Source organism: Sus scrofa, chromosome 4 (assembly GCF_054392235.1).
Source record: "Sus scrofa isolate SSC_HxYL_T2T_F1_AM1 chromosome 4, Sscrofa_HxYL_maternal_Yorkshire_Landrace_v2.0, whole genome shotgun sequence".
NCBI lineage: Eukaryota > Metazoa > Chordata > Mammalia > Artiodactyla > Suidae > Sus > Sus scrofa.
Window position 1 is genome coordinate 75,975,873 of NC_139386.1, and position 13,696 is coordinate 75,989,568.

Consider the following 13,696-nt stretch of genomic DNA (forward strand, 5'->3'; position numbering starts at 1 on the left):
TCCACCCATGGACAGTTCACTCCATAAAATAACTTTATAGTAAAATATCTGTGAATCCACAAATCAAGTATTGCCTTGCACTCAGGTGGCTCTGTTTAACCTTCTCTAATTGTACAAAATCTTGGACAAATAAGGGAGCTTCATTTGGCATTTTGATGAAATTCATTACCCTCACCCATCAGTTGGAACTATCGAAGCGGGATTCTCAGCCCTGGGTAGAAGGCCCTCCAGCAGCATTGGAGGAGTATTTGCTGTAATATAAGACTACAGGGCTCAAGCTGCGTCTGGGATGTGGACATGTTTATCCTGATTCCACAGATTAGAAAGCTGAAGCTCAGGCAGGCTAGGCAACTTGCCCAGGGTACAACTGTGAGTTTGAGGCAGCAGCTCTGCACTCTTGTAGAACTTGAGACAGTGTAACATACTTGAGTCCTGACCAAAATCCACAACACTAGCCTCCTCCCAGGACCCCTTTGTAAATAAGCCTAGATGGTTAGAAACGTGACAGTCCACATGGATCCTGGGAAATGTGCTGCATCAGCACGTCACTGTCTCTCACAAACAATGCTAACCCCCCTTAGAGAGACTATTCACACTGGAGAGCTCTCTTCCCTAGAACTGGTCACTCTCTATACTTGTTAACTAAATAAAACAATGCCATTTCTATGATCAAGTCACAAACACTTTAACAGAAGGGAGAAAAGACCACCTTTTAAAAAACAATCTCAAAATTTCCTCCAGATTTGCACTGCACTTTGTATGTCCAACTTATATAACACCAGCTTGGGCATTCCTGTTGTGGCTCAGTGGTAATGAACCCAACTGGTATCCATGAAGATGCTGGTTTGATCCTTGGCCTTGTTCAGTAGGTTTAGAATCCAATGTTGCCGTGAGCTGTGGTATAGGTTGCAGACACGGCTCAGATCCTGCATTGATGTGGCTGTGGCATAGGCCGGCAGCTGCAGGTCTGATTTGACCCCTAGCCTGAGAACTTCCACATGCTGCAAGTGCAGCCCTAAAAAAGCCAAAAACAAGGAACAAACAAACCAAAAACCTACCAGCTTCTTTTATTCACTGTTGGTGAATAAAATTTAGAAATACCAAATGTCTTTATGACCGCATAAGTAATTAACCAAGTAAAAGGCACTAGTATGAGCCAATTATTCTAGGACATAAGGTTATCCTTAGAAGGAAATTGGAAACAATAGGTTTGAGATGCTTTTTTTTCTATTTTAAGTGTATCAAACTAATTTCCGAATAAAATCTAATGCACTAAGATAATCTGGTTCAGTAAAAGGAACAGCCATCTTATGCCCTTTCTGATGAAGAAAATTAATTTCCTGGCCTATTTGAAATGTCAGAATTCACACTTAAGATTTCTAGGAACTCAAATAAACTAATAACAAATAGTGAAGGGGAAACACTGAGCTAGCAGTGCTATCAAAGGGGTTACATGATAACGATTTCCATTTAATAAAGATTTTTGTGTATTTTCCTAAATATAAATTCTTCAAGGAAAATAGAATGTTCTGTTAACAGAGGAGAAACACTCAAAGGGAATAAATGAATTTCCTTTCCTCTTTTGAATAAAATAAATGTCAATTATTTGGCCTGTGACATACTGAGTTAGAGACACAGAAAAGAAGCATGTGATTAAATAGCTTCTCATTTGGTGCACTGTTTATGTATGCGGTCTTGATGATAATGCACTGAAACACAATCAATCACTGATTTTAATTTCCTTTATTGTGTTACAGACAGATGAAAAGGGAAGGAATTGAATGAAGGATGGTTTAGCCAGACTGTGCTCTGTCTCTAGATCCAGATGGCACACGCATCCTGTGTTCTTTGCAACATGACTAAGCAAAGAGCCACCTCGCATAGTCCACGCTGTCCACAAAGCACTTCCCTAAGAGATGGAGTTAAAGGACGACTGGCCACCTTATTTGTGGAGGTGAGGGGATCATAATGCAAGGAACTCAGTTTTCATTAAGCACATCATAATAAGTCACCTTCTGCATGTATTATGTGTTCTAAACAATTACAAGATCAACAAGAGCTGCCTTTGACAGTACCAGGCACTCAGTGATGGAGAGTGTATTTGCTTATACTTTTCATTGCAATAGAGTTGGCAAGTCCTGGTTCCTTCTCCCTCTTTCCCTCTTTTTAATCATACAGACATTGATCAGAATTTATAATATAAAGTGAATAAAATTATGTAGAGATGATGATAATAATTTTTTTCTTCATTAAGTTGAATGTTTTCTATAGGAGTAGAGTAAAATCTGAAGAAATAAAATGTCTTAAGCTTCATGTCCAATGAGAATATGGTTGACCCTTGAACAACAGGGAGGTCAGGGGCCCCAACCCTCTGCAGAACTGAAAATCCAAATATAACTTATAGTCATGCACTTTAAACTGATGTTTGAAAACTGATGTTCCTTCAATATCCTCAACGCCACATCTGTAGATTCAATCAACAGGGGATCTTGCAGAACTCTAATATTTACTATTGAAAAATATCTCTTTGGATTGGTTAGTTTACATATAAAGGCAGGCCTTGGGCCGGCCTTTAGCTCCAGGAGGGGCAGCCACTCCCCAGCCAAAAAGTTTGTTTGTTTTGTCTTTTTAGGGCGGCACCCATGGCATATGGAGGTTCCCAGGCCAGGGGTCAAATCGGAGCTATACCTGCCAACCTACACAACAGCCACAGCAATGCGGGATCCAAGCTGTGTCTGCCACCTACACCACAGCTCATGGCAAGACCAGACCCTTAACCCACTGAGCAAGGCCAGGGATCAAACCTTCGTCCTCATGAATACTAGTCAGATTCCCTTCCTCCGAGCGATGACTATGACAGGAACTCCCAGGAAGGTTTTTAAGATGCCAAAACATCACAATATAATATATAAAAACATTTTTAAATATGTAAACAATACTCATCCTCATGGACAGTTGCATGCAAGTCAGAAAGCAGGGCACAAAGGGGCCTGTCCTTAGTTTCAGGGTCACAGATCCTTCTCTGCACCACCCACCCCACGGCTCATTTCCTTTTCCAGTAGAAAACCTCCTAGTGGCCTCCCACTTCTTCTCCATCTTCACGTAAGGTGATGTGCAATGAGTGAGGACAGCAAGCGGCAGAGCCATGCAGGGTTCTCGCCAGAGGGAAGGACTTACCAGTAGCTTGTGCTGAGAGTCGGCACAGGAACGTTATCTGGAAGAGATAGGGATTGGGGGTGTCAGGCTCTCCCTTCACCTTGTCGATTTCACAGCCCCCTTTTCCCTCTGTTACCATCTGCAAAAGAGTAACGTATGGAATCCTACGGACTGGGCTGACTTCATCCTGGAATGCCAGTCAGGTCTCAGGTGCCAGACCTTCACCAGCACTGAGAGTGGAGACAGTAGAGGGGGGTTCTCCATTTGGCTTCTTCCTGAGCCTCACCTATGATACCTTTTTCCATCTTTCCACTCCGACAGGTCACCCAATGTAGGAACCTACTCCATGGATTCATCAGCTCTGTCACCTGCCCCCAAAGCAGATGCAGACCTGGAAGGCTCTGTTTAGAGTCCTGTCACTTCCCCAACACAGATTTTCTACTGTGCTGCTGCTACCACGGACTCCTTTGCATTCCCTGAAACCACTGCAGATCAGCCCTGAGTGGCCCCTGGCATGTTCTCATTAGTCTAATGTGTCAGTTAAGAGAGCCCTCTGACACTAATTTTCCTCACTGGGGATATTGTAGGACATCAGTGATTACTTCTTGATTGCTACAATTCAGGGTCTATTGCAAGGGATTACATCAAAGAAAATTTGTGGTCCCCCAAATGTTAGTGCACTGTTTGGTTTTGATCTAAAAACGGTATTCTATATCAAACTGGAAGCAAGACTAAAGACTACATGCCCATAAATAAACACTTATTATTTAGTATCTTCTTCCAAAATATTTTAATGAAAGCCTCCAGCCTGAAAACTCTTTCCCTGAAGTTTTTGAGCCAGTAACTATGATGTCAAAATTTGCTTTTTAAATCTGTTTCCAGTTTAAACTTTAGTGCATAGAGAATATAATCTAAAGGAAATTAATCCTAAAACTTATAACTCTTAGGAAAGAAAACCACATGAAAAACTGAATACACTTCAGTGTATATAATATAGTTAAAACGGACTTCCTGTGGCTCATACTTCAAGAACAAATGGTGGGAAAACAAACAGCCGAGTCCAAGGTCACAGGTACTTTCTTCATCCTTGCATGGACCCCGGATACCGAGATTAGAGTGGGACTGAAACCTATTGCAATCAATAATAATAATCATAAAAGTGCGTCCCTATAACTCCGTGGAACTACTTTCCATAAATTTTCACTTAATGGAATTGAACTGCAAGTGGTTCCAAGGCACTCATAGCATTCTTATTGTCATGTGGGGACACAGCACAAGAAGCCCCCTTAAATATCAGACCTCAAGGTCAAAGAGGGGACAAAGAATGCCTTTGCATTTCCTCCTGTCCTGAAATGTGGCAGTATGCTAAGTGGCCACGCTGATGGAAGGCAAGAAACAAAGATATAAAATAGCAGACGTTGTCCCCAGGGAAAACAGGTGGCACATACAATAGAACAAAAAAATAAATGTATCCAAAGGAAAAGGAAAAAGTTAGATTTTTTTTGCCATACATAAATAGAATAAAGTGACCAACAGAAGAAAAACATACATGCGATGAAAGATGCTTTCTAATGTGTGGCTTATTACCCAAGTATTTTTGTCAGTGGTACACGTCTCTGACTCCGTAGGCCAAACAATTGGTACCCAATTTAAAATAAGAAAGTATATAAAAAAAGAAAGGTGAAAACAAATATTAAGTGGAATGATCAAACGGCTTTGGTGGACGTAGAAGGGTCCTGGTGATGGCTTTAAACCGCCGTCTCAGCCCTTACAGAGATTAAGCCTTAAAGGTCCCATTTCCTTTTCTACCTCATAAACTGATGTGAGGAATAATGAACTTCTGTTTGTGAAGCAATTATACCTTTAAATAATGATTGTAATAGGAAGGCAGATAACAGTTGAAGGAGGAAGGATTCATTTTAGAGCTGAACAGGTTTTTTCCAGAGACATCGGCTGTTTACAGGCTGGGATGATATTCTGACACCTGGACCTCGTCTCCTGGGAAGCAGTGAAGAGTTGTCCACGGCAACTCTCAGACTCTGTGTACATGCTCTCCCTATCAGATCAATGCTGTCATTCAGCTAACTTGGGGGATATAAAATCAAAGAGTCACTTGTGCATCCTCATATCAAAAACCGAAAATTAGTTGCCTCTCTCATTCCACCTGGAGGAAGAAACTCATAGCATTCAATTTGGAGCCATGGGATAGGATGTGGAAAAGATAAAACCTGTCTGGTTCCTTGGTTATCCAAAGGAAAAACCAGATAAATTGCAACTGACAAATCAGGGAGTGTCAGAGACTCAAAACTGCCAGCTTGTTTATATTTTCTGTAATGCTCTTAACGTTAAATTAGAAAAGATACTAAATAGCATTGGAACTGACAGAGTGTAGAAAGTGATATCAACAAAACTGCTCAGAAATAGAAGGAAGTCTTAGCTTTAAACGTCAAGTCCAAATTGATCTGTAGATAGAGAAAGATTCCATCCTGGAAAAAAAAAATTACAGCCAAATGCTCATCAATAGAGACAAAAGATGAGCTTGGCAAACTGATTACAGTGCCAGGGAAGCTGTTTGATAAACCACAGGACAGAGACAAAGCTCTCTGTTAAAAGAGCAGTCTGAGGCTTTCCACTCAACCTGCCAACTGCAGCTAGCATGAACATCTCTTAACAAGAAACGTGCAGGGGGTGAAAAAATGAAGGAGCGATTCGCTGAATGAGACAGAAAGCTCCAGATCAGTCAAAGGCATTGCTTGAAATGCCTGGAGTTGGTTACATGCCAAAGCTCAATGATGCAGCAAAAAAATCTGCAATCAAGTGCTTAGAAAAGATCAGCCCTCAGCACACCCCACACTTAGCTACCTGTTTCTTTAAAATCCTGCACCTCTGGGGCAGGGCACGACTGGCCGGGCTGAGCCACATGTCACTCATGGGTGAGATGATGAGTGGTGAAGAGCAGATCAACCATCTCTTCCCACCAGACTCAAAGGGGCCTTGCGGATTAAGTCATGTTCAGATCATTGGGATTTTGCGTGGGATCGAGATGTGTTGGCTTACACACTTAGCTCTGAATGAGTCCAATCTGCTGGCCTGGACAAATTTTACTCTAAGCTATCAAGAGCATTTGGGCCAGAAATCACATATCCTCCAAGATTCAAAATAGGAAAGTGCCACTCGAAAAGAGGGAACCGTAGGGTTGCTCCCTAATACCTCCCAGCAGGAGGACTTCCCGCAGAGGACGCAGCCCTGCTGGTGCTCCAGGGCCCTGGGGTACCCAGCCTGTGGCCCTGCTTCCCCTGCTGCTCAGTCAATGACTGAGCAGGGCAGGGCTGCCAGAGCAGGACACACGTGCCAGATGTGGGGCTCCCCCTTGCCTGGGGACTTCCTATCAGCTTGTGGAAGCTGTCCCAAAACCACATGGTGGTCTGAGGCTCTCCTCCCCCACCGTTCCTTTCCAGGCTTCTCTCCCAGGAGCCACCCCTGCAGCACAGTCTAAAGGCTCCCTTACTTCCTCCTGTTTCCTCCCTGCTTAGCTTCAGGGCACTTTCTCAACAAATCGCCTGTACCTCCAACCCTTCCCCGGGAGCCACTTCCTGGAGGGCCTGATCTAGCCTAAGCCTGGATCTACAGCCATCTATCCAAAGCTGTCTGCCTTTGATTCCACAAACTAGGTTCCACCTATGGAAGACAGGAGAGTGATTTAGCAAGATGTTTCCTTAGCGTTTGAAAAGTGCAGCATGGATGTCCTAACTGCAAGTCATGTAAGATAAAAATAATTTCCTTTCTCAATAGGGTTTCTGGAGTGAAATGCAGAGACATTTGTATTTTCACGAGGCATCTGGTGATGTCTCACATAGGACTGCATTTGGTCTCTGAGCACCATGCGGTGACTGTCTGAGCTTACCAAGGACACTTCAGTGGGACGGCTGTGAGGAGGTGTGAGAGAGGGGTGCTCAGGAAGGATGGAGAAGACTGGGCAAAGTCCCAGTCGCCTAACAGCTGCCGTGCCCAGGGATACTTCCAGAACATTTACACGGCACCAGGCAGTGTACAAAACAGTGCATACTATACGTATATAAACACATAACACCAAAATGTCATCCTTTAGATGAGCCCATGAATGAGAGGATTTCTTCTTTTCCAGGATGGGAAGCCAAAACATGTGTAGCTGGTTTAACTTGACAAAGAATGCACCATTGGTTTTGAGCCAGGAAATAAACCAAGGCTGTCACCCTCAAGCCCTGTGCTAACCACAACCCCCCTTCCCCCCGTCGTCCTGTCTCTGGGGAAGGAATTCAAGTTCAGGAATTCAAAGGCTAGACTTTGATGCCCTGTGACATACACTATGAACAAGACAAGGGACCCCTTTATACAGTGTGAGGTCACAGGTTGAAAAAAAAAATACAAAAACAAAAAAACCAGCTTCCAGGCCTTCTTTTTTTACATGCGACCAGCGTCATCTGCAGGGCAGGAGGTGAAAGTGCAGGAGAAGGTGCAGTGGGCCTCTGGCTGCTCGACAGGCACTAGCTCACATGCCTCATTGCTGGGGTGGGATCTGGCAGAGCTACTAGCAGGTCGAGTTGGGCTTGGGGAGGGTGTGCTTCAGGCCAGGCAAGGAGATTACTCCCTCTTAACGCCACATTGTAGCAGACGTGTCACATGCTCCCTTCCCAGTAACCTGGTGCACTTCTGATTTTATTTTTAATTGACTTAACTTTTAATTGTGGTGGACAGTTCCACCGAAGCTCAGCCTGCTTTTGTGCTGCCAGCACCCCACCTGACTAATGGAACACCTGCATCTTTGCTAGACTAAGTTAGCGGTATCTCATTTCAGCCTGTGCTTATGTGCAGCCTAAAAGTACAGAAATTTTGCAGCTCCGTTGGGGAAAGGGATTAGATGATTCTAGGAGCATTCTCTGGGCTCTGAACAGTAATGGCAAAATTGAGCTACTGTTGGTCAGAGTAGCAGCTTAGATAACGTACCCTTATACTGGCTTTTCATCTTTCCTCAATATCTCTGCTTCCTCATTCCCCTACAATCACCTCTCAAAAAAATAGGGGTGCGCTAATCCTTGTCACAGGCTGTCCTTGGATTGGAACTTAAGCCAACACAGTTGGTGTAAGAAGTGATCCTAGAAAAGTACCCAGCATGAGGTTCCGGAGCTGGGTCTATCATGAATCATCAGCCCTTTTTTTTTTTTTTTCTTTTTTTGCTGCCTCATGGGCTATGGAGTTCCCAAGCTAGGGATCAGATCAGATCTCCAGTGGTGACCTAAGCCGCAGCAACACTGGATCCTTAACCCACTGTGCAGGGCCTGGGACCGAACCTGCTCCCAAGAGGTTACCAATCCTATTGCTCCACAGCAGGAACTCCCATATTGCTGATGGGAGTGCAATAATCCCAGGCATGCTTAGCATCCTAATTATGACACCATATGTGAGGTGGCTGGGGTGAGGGGCAGGGAAGAAGGGCCAGCATGGGCCATGCAGTCACTCAAGCAAAGGAGCAGCACAGGGCGATGGTTACTGCGAAGGTTATGGAGTTGGCTGGCATTCACTGACTGCCTAGGAAGGCTTGAACAAAAAGGAGTGTCAGACGCAGGTTCCTCAATGCAGAGCAGACAGTAACAGCCAGAAAGACTCATGGAAATGCTTAAATGCCTCCTCCAGACATATGGCAAAATATGCTAAACATACATCCCAGAATTAAATTATAAGGATGAGAGCTCGAGGGAGATGATGTTTAGTCTGGAGAGGTGTCCTCTGCTAAAGTAAGGGCCCTGGTTGGAAATAATGGCATCTTGAGGCCTGGGTTGGGGCCTGATGGACGTCTGCATCCAGCCAAGCTGCCAGGGGAGTTGCATCACTCCCCAGTGCTTCCAGCGGCACACCTGCAGCATGTGTGTTACATAGGTTTCTGACCCCATAGCATCAGCAGTCCAGGGAAAGAAAACAACAGGAAACATTTCACCAAGGGATGGGAAGGGACAGTTTACCCAGAAATTTATTGGATATTTTAGATTCTTTGTTTCAGCATGGAAGAATTGTACATTTTAGTGTAATCAGCTCTGATGACCATCAGGAGCTGAAAAGGGAATACGGCTGCAACTTGGGTGCTGTGGTCCTTCTATGCCGGATGATTACTAGGCAGACAATTGTAACAACCATCCCCACAAAAAGGGCAAGACAATGAAGAATGCAGTCCCTCCAGAATGAAGGTCTGAGCTCTCCATCCATGAGCAGCCTAGTTCTGCTGCAGTGCTGGATGACGTGAGGGACATCTATGAGACATGGGTGGGGGGATGAAAAGTTTACTCGTTTTCGGGTACCAGTTGCAACAGGAGGGCCACAGCTTGTTCTACTAAACCTGCCTGTCTAAAACTTTTTGACAGAAAAATTGTAGCCAGTCCCCACCTTGAAAATGTGACAGAGTGGACGTAGCGAGGGACACAAAGGGACAGTCTGAAGAGTTCAACAGGCTGGACTGTAGCGGATGCCACTGGGCTCAGGGCAGCTTCGGCTTCCTCTGCAGAGGACAGTGGGCCCTGAGCTCGGACTCACCTTGCTGCACCTTCTACACACAGGGCCTGAGTCAATGCTCCATGCTCCAGGTCTTTCAGAGGTGGCTTTCCATTGGCCAGTTGTAGGTACAGCATGAAGCGAGCACCCTTGGCAGTGACCTTCAACCAATGGGAGATGAATGTCAGTGATAAGGCTACAGCCTCTTGACTTTCATGAAGACATTTCTGGAAAGCGTCCTGTTCATTTCTCAGAGGTTCTCAATGAATCACCTTTGGCAATGGAAACTATAGTGTCTTCCTCCTTCTGTGATTCTGTCTCCCTCCCTTCCTCACCTCTGCTTCTTGAGTTCATCTCTTGGATAAACGACCTGCCCTTAAACCCTCTTTCAAGCTCTACTTTTAGAGGAAGCTAAACGAAAACACACAAAATGTTTCTAAAATTTTCATGTTTTCTGCTTGATGACAAACATGCTCACTCTTGCTGGAGGTGTAGCTGGATTGAATATCGGATAAGGAATATTCATCATTTAGAGTCCAATAGCACCAGGAGTCTGGGGTATGTGCCAGATTTCAGATTTCTACTGCTCTGCAGAATCTTCACCTTAAAACTTGGAGATGCTGAAAACCCACAGTCACAGCCAGATGAGTTATTGCTACTGGAATTTCTAAGTTGCTCAGATAACATATTTCTAGAGAAAGTCTACCCCAGAGCCAAATTAGAAGCATTGGAGGGAATGTACCTTATAGGCCTATAATTTTTCACCTCTCAGATTCCCTTACACATCCAGTTCAAGCTGTCATTAATATTGCTTTGGGGCACTGCAAGGCAGCCCCAGTGAGCAGTCAGCTACGAGCTCTAAGCACTCTAAGAAACATGAAGTTCAAGCAGTGTCAAAGAGCTTAGATCAATGAGTTGTGGAGAAGCAAAATGGGATGGGCTAGCCTTCACAGAACATCCAGACCCCCAGAGCAACACCTGGGCCCGCTGATGGATGCTTTCCAAGGTGCAGCAGTTAAAATAACACTTAGCACTTGGTGGTTTCCAGTTCCAACGTACTTTTACTGAAATCCTGGCTATTCCACACCCAGGCCTTTGAAATGTGTGATATTACCCTTGTTATTCTAAATAGAGGAAAATAGATTTAAAGTGACCTATTTCATAATGTAGTGGCCAAAAATGTAAAAAATCAGAAGTCAATAGTTCTTGAGTTCGGAACTGTATTTTCTTGAGCTTGAAGAATTCAAACTAGATGGATGTTTTATCCAAAAAAATTTTTTCCTATGTGGTTTTTTGTTTGTTTTGTTTTGTTTTGTTTGTTTGGCTTTTTTTTTTTTTTTTGGCTGTGCCTGCAACACGCAGAAGATCCTGGGCCAGTGATCGAACTCCAGCCACAGTAGTGGCAACATCGAGTCCTTAACTGCTAGGCCACCAGGGAACTCCTCTGTGTGCAATTTCTTGCTGTGTTCCAGCAGCAAGTGACATCAACAGTTCCATGAATGGGCGTCTTGGGCTTCAAGCTTGTGAGAGTAAGGGATGTCTTGTCGCCCTCAGCAGGCCCATGAAGGTTCTGGAGAATTCAACAACTAGTGTTGAAGACAGTAAAAGAATATTTATTAATTCTTATTAATTTCAAATAGACAAAAGAGGCAGTGCAGACTGGAAGGAGTGGATTCACAGGTAAGGGCAAGGAGTGAACTGACACCTTATTGTGTGTCCACGAGTTATCCACAATTAGGGCACTGTTGCTTTATTATGCTACTGAGCTGAGTAGCTTTCCACTTAGTGTGCTCATTTGAGAAATGGAGCACAAGGAATTCTCTTGTTTCTATAGTCTGTTTCCTTTGAGATATGGTTAAAATTGTATGGCTGTTAGCCTAACTGATGCCATCTTGGGCCTGTACAGGTCCTTCGGTCCTTCGGCTGTCCTTTCTTTCCTTCCCGCACAGGGCTGCACTGTACCTCTCTGTCATAAGGGGCTTTGTAATTAATAGATATTGTTTCATAAGCATTAGGACCAAGTGGCCTCTATGCTCTAGCAGTCCCCTGACAATGAAGAAGGAAGACTGTATTCCCAGTGCCCACAGGACTAGGTACCCATTCATGAATCTTCGCCTAGGAATGCATGTCCTATTTCCAAGCATGCACCTCACACCCTAGGTTAACTAACACACTGTGCCAGGGGCTCTTCAGCAGTGCCCCACTGATTATACAAAGCTGCTTGCCTCGTTTTTCCATTTTAAGATAACTTTCTCACTTTGGCAGGGGGCACTTTATGCACCTCCATTGTCTAAAAAAAAAGAAAAATGAACCCATTAATTAAATTATCTTACATTATCTTTTCACATATATGTGATTTCTGAAATACTGGGCATAGCTACATCCCAAGAAAAGTAACAGTTTTCTCAATACAGATGGACCTGATGAAAACTAAAGAGTTTAGAAGAAAGAATTACACTAATATAAACTATAATGTTTGAAACTAAACACTGACACCTATATGCCATTTTCTTAAAAATCTCTGAGATGCTTATTAAAAATCCAGGGTTCTGGAGTTCCCGTCATGGCGCAGTGGTTAACGAATCTGACTAGGAACCATGAGGTTGCGGGTTCGGTTCCTGCCCCTGCTCAGTGGGTTAACGATCCGGCGTTGCCGTGAGCTGTGGTGTAGGTTGCAGACGCGGCTCGGATCCCGCATTGCTGTGGCTCTGGCGTAGGCCAGTGGCTACAGCTCCGATTCAACCCCTAGCCTGGGAACCTCTGTATGCCGCGGGAGCAGCCCAAGAAATAGCAACAACAACAACAACAAAAAAAAAAAAAAAAAAAAAAAAAAAAAAAAAAAAAAAAAAAGAAAGGGAATGTGTGTGTGTGAATCACTTTGCCGTACAGCAGAAATTGATACAACATTGTAAATCAACTCTCATAATTTTTTTTTTTAATTCAGGTTTCTAGACCTTGTCCAGGGCCAAGGAGTGAGAATGCCCTAGAGTCCAGGTAGGTAAACTTTTAAACAAACTCCAGGCCCACCCTCCCCTCCACCAACACTGCACCTACCAGGTGGGTCTTAGGAAGTTTGGAGAAACAGAACCCTGCACACGGTACTCTTGATCTCCAAGTTTGGAAAGCAGCGAGTTGCATGAAGCCTGATTTATAAAAGCATACTCAAGTCAGGATTTGTTTTTCTTACATACCAAAAAGTCTGCGTGTAGGTGCCTGTTGGCTTTGCTCCAACAGTGCTAGGAGGCCAGGGCCAGCGTCTGGAGATCTTCTTGGCGTCTTCTTCATAACTGTCACTCAACACTCCTGGGAGGCTGCAGCCCAGGGCACGCACACTGTCCTCAGGATGACAGCTGTATTATCGGTTCTCTCTGAATGTCTCTATCTCTAATCAATCTGCTAAGCTGTCTACCTCTGATTTTATCCTCTGCAGCTTTTAGGCTGCGCTAATAGCTGACTAATCACTCTATTGTTTTCAATAATGGCCTGGGGCATAAATTTCTCCACATCTAATACCCGCTACAGAGATTTTTTTTTTTTTTTTTTTGACACTGCCACAGCACATGGAAATGCCCAGACCAGGATCAAACCCACGCCATCGCAATGACCCAGGTGGCTGCGGTGACAACGCTGGATCCTTGAAACGCTGAGCCATAAGAGAACAGCGGGATATCTTTTGAAGTTAATATGTGAATTTTGTTCTGACCCTGGGAGGACTTTTTCTCTTTGGTAAGGTAGCCCACCAGCTGTTTTCATGGAGCTACCATCCTCCTCATAATAGCTTTCCACAAAAATCTCCATCAATATTGAAAGCAACCTCCAGCCTGAACAAACCCATATTCAGTTCAAAAGAAAGTCAGCTTTGGGGATAAAGCCTTGGGGCTCTGACCTGCTTCCACCTCTGAGCAAAATCTCTGAGCCACTGTTCCTCCCAGAAATACCTCATAGCCCTTGGTTAAGGGCTGTGAGCAGAGGGAGCCCTGGTTTCTCACCACACCCACCTAGGGAGAAGAGCTTCCTTCCT

At 44.3% G+C, this 13,696-nt stretch overlaps 1 long non-coding RNA gene across 1 annotated transcript in view; it reads right to left on the reverse strand.

The window, feature by feature from the left end:
- LOC102158507 (uncharacterized) overlaps window positions 1-13,696 on the reverse strand; it is a 277,472-nt gene that overhangs the window by 815 nt on the left and 262,961 nt on the right. Inside the window, exons 6-8 of the long non-coding RNA XR_014843755.1 lie at window positions 12,730-12,818; window positions 9,718-9,836; window positions 3,178-3,214 (exon numbers count right to left, since the gene is read on the reverse strand). This is a non-coding gene — a long non-coding RNA (uncharacterized LOC102158507). The remainder of the gene's footprint in view (window positions 1-3,177; window positions 3,215-9,717; window positions 9,837-12,729; window positions 12,819-13,696) is intronic.